The sequence below is a fragment of the Garra rufa genome, unplaced genomic scaffold, assembly GCF_049309525.1.
Source record: "Garra rufa unplaced genomic scaffold, GarRuf1.0 hap1_unplaced_002, whole genome shotgun sequence".
NCBI classification, from domain to species: domain Eukaryota; kingdom Metazoa; phylum Chordata; class Actinopteri; order Cypriniformes; family Cyprinidae; genus Garra; species Garra rufa.
Genome location: NW_027394277.1, coordinates 12,225,225 through 12,229,216, shown reverse-complemented (window position 1 = coordinate 12,229,216; position 3,992 = coordinate 12,225,225).

Genomic DNA, 3,992 nt, shown 5'->3' with positions numbered 1-3,992 from the left:
AAACCAGGCCTGAATACAATTACATTTAGCAGAACACCGACTACGCCACCTTGGGAATTTCGCCCAGGGAATTATGCCTAAAGGCTACACAGGTTCGCCACCAAGGCAGTTATAAATAGGAGACACAGGCTTGCGTACAAATTTACAAAAGATGCTTTATTTTAATCAATTTAAAATAACAATCCAGCGCTTAACATCAAATTGGGGCACACGCACCCACACACATACTCACACACGACAATCCACAGGGCTGCAACCTTACTTCAGGTTAACTAGGTGAAAGATCAATTCCGGTTTGTGCCACACACGCGCACACTTATACTAATGTGACACCTCATACACACAGCAAAGCACTGCAATCCGTGAGAAACACCACCACCGTACGTCACACGCCCTCGTCCCGAGTAAACCTGCAGCTCCTGAGGAACACAGACAACAGTTCTCTCAAAGCGATCCTGATGAAGACAAAACACTGGATGTGTACTCCTCATGGGAACAAAGCAGCGATACAGTCACAAGAGTGGAACCACACTTTCTCCTAAAATTTACACAAACAATTAAAAAGGAACGGCATGCAAAATCATTCATCGAGACTTACGAACAAAGAGATTTTGCACTTACCAGCAGGTTGTTGCGGGACTCTGACTAGTCAAAGCGTTTAAAAAGGAATAATAATCCGGTGTACGTTCCCATACACTAACGCCCTAAAGCCATGTTAACAGTCATTAACATTGCCAAATGCTGAAACTACATAAGATTTTAATTAAACATACGTACCAGGCCGACAGAGAAAGATAACACGCCAACGTGAAAAGCACGATTAGAGGGAATGCACACATACGAGTATAAAAAACTCGCTTGACGAATGACAAAGCCACACGGGAGGGGAACGGCAGATGGGAAGTGAAGCTACCTGGACAAAACACTCCCATTAGCGTTTGCACATCAACTCTTAGCATCCAATACATCACTTTTTCCTACCTGAAATGCTTCACCACAATCACAAACCCAGCCAGGAGAAGAGACAGCACCCCAGAGGAGAGTCGCTTACCTGAGCTACCGGTGTATGACGCTTATATGTGTGCGTAACACGGCGCCTATTACTGACGTCACGCAAGCGTCATAACTCTCATGTCACATATATATAGATACATACATACATATACACATTATGTAAACACAAACTTTTATTTTGGATGCAATATGTACATATCACTGCAGTTTCCAACAGACCTGAACACTGAGTGGCACTGGAACAGTGTAAATTTTTTTCCCCAGGACAGATGAACGTAATTTTGTAGGTGTCACCGCAGTTCTGACTGAAATGTCTGCTGAGCGGTGCTATGACTCTAATGCTCTATGACGTTTTAAAATAGCATACCATCAGCACTTCACCTAAACCTACCTGATAGTCTGAGCAAAAGCGAATGTGACGTAAAATCACAATCGCTCAGTTTTAGCTTGTTTTTTGATCTCTCATCTTTTAGCTATTTTGACTCATGTTTTTCACAGGATTTGTACCCAAGGATTCCACATCCTAAGTCCAATTCCATGCCAGCTGAGCTACCGAGCAAGCTTGCTATGGCCGGAAAGCAAAAAATAACTGTGTACAAAAACACGCCTCTAGTGGACATTTCTGTTGGAAACTGCAGTGCTAAGTACTTATTTGTATGTGTTTCGCGTCTCACGAAAACATTTCCCCAGCTACGTTTTAATCATGAGACCAGGTTTTTTAATTTAACGTGTCTTTGCTGAATACAAAATAAACATTTTTACAGTAGATGCAAGAAGTGGACTGGATGTATTTGGCAAGCAACTGATGAAATTCATTAATTGCAATCAGTTTTAGTTTTTACAATTAACTTAAATAGAGCTCATCAATTTTGCATAATTGCATACATTTACTTGAAGTGTTTTATCCCTTCGATTTCAGGAGGACAAACTTTGTTGGTTCACATCACAGACCTTCTTTATAATGCACCGATAAGATCAAAATTCAGCAGGATGTCTGGGAAACAATTGCTGTGATGCCCATTGCATCAAATTAACATGCCTGGAGTCAGAAGACCAGCTTCTTGGAGATTTCTAGCACTTCTCCTTCCCCTTTATCAGACTATATAAATTAAATATCGACTACCCAAATGTGTGTTTTCAGTCAGGAGGGAGAGACAGATTCATTCAGTCTTCATCACAGCAAAGCGTGGAAAGCTATAGAGACAAGTCAGACCAAACATACTGCATCACTAAATATGGATCGGCTGTAAATCTCCACAGATACCTTCATCCGCCCACAGAGGAACAAAACTCAACTTTCTCTAACCAAAACTTTAGATTGAATTCTTGGATAAGAACACATAATACTCTGCCTGCATTTCAAAGAACTGGAGTGAACATCAGGATCATATAATATCATGCAGAATTATTGTCTTTGGCTCAACAGAAATGAAACACATCAAAAGTATTATATTACGCAGTAATGGGCTAATTATTCACTGTGATGCATACTATTTTCCATTCAATAGAACAAGCGCTTACCAAGCATCAAAACACACGAGCTGTTGCTTCAGAGTGTATAATAATAAAAACTTCCATTATGAAGAAATATGCCACAGTTTTGTCATTGACATGCATCTCCATCTAACAAATGGAGGGTAAGATACTCTATAATGTGCTTATTAGCATAAAATTGCTCGTTTGGGGCATCTGAATCTTTACTCAACCTGGCCAATGCTTTCTGATATCCTGTTTCTCCAACTTTCTCGTCCTTCCTCTCCTTAATGGGAGCTATTATGCCATGTGCATTTATCCATTCGATTGCAGTGTGCCTCTACTCCCCAGGGCCACCTGTCAGGTGAGCCGCATGCACTTTTAATATGTATGACAGGCAATTATTCAGGAATGGGCTTCTGTTTGTCGGCCGGCTCCCCAGACTCAACATGTTTCTACCTCTCTCTCTTTCTCTTTCTTTCTCTTTCTCTCTCTCTCTCTCTCTCTCTCTTCTCCGTTCTGATTGACACATTCCAATATAAAACGTAGCTGTGGCTTTGGGGTCATTTAGATCCACTGCATCATCTAGTCTGAATGAAATATCCTGTAACAAGCGCTTTGAGGTCAAACTCACTTACTCACAAAGTCAAGGTAAAAAAATGCAAAGAAAAAAACATATTTGTGCTTGTTCAAAAGTTTGATGACATTTAACTTTTTAATAATATTTATAATATTTTTATGTCCTTGCTACCTTTCTAGGCCTTGACTGTGGGAGAACCCTTGCTGTCTATGGAGGTTCAGAAAGTTCTCGGATTTCATCAAAAATATCTTAATTTGTGTTCCGAATTTTGGTCTTACAGGTTTGGAACGACATGAGGGTGAGTAATTCATGACAGAATTTTCATTTTTGGGTCAACTATCCCTTAAAGTTTTTTTTTGTACAAATAAGAGTGTAAAGTTTTGTTACTGGAAATCTCAACATCAAAAAACATATACAGTATCTCACAAAAGTGAGTACATCCTCTCACATTTCAGCAACCGTTTTAGTAAATCTTCTCAATACTATAGAAATGAAACTTGGATTTATTTTAGAGTACTCAATGTGCAGCTTGTATAGCAGTATAGATTTACTGTCCTCTGAAAATAACTCAACATACAGCCATTATTGTCAAAATAGCTGGGAACAAAAGTGAGTACACCCTAAGTGATAACAGCAGTATGTTGTTTAACCATGCATGTCCTATTCATCATGTTTATGTTTTTGTCTTCTTGACAGGACCATACAAAGTTGTGTATCTTGTATTAGAGCAGTTAAAATTAGGTGCTTTATGTACAATTCTCTCATACTGATCACTGAATGTTCAACATGGCATCTCATGGCAAAGAACTCTCTGAGGATTTAAGAATTAGAATTGTGGCTCTCCACAAAGATGGCCAAGGCTACTAGAGGTTCAGTAACACCCTGAAACCGAGTTACACTACAGTGGTCAGGGTCATGCAGAGGT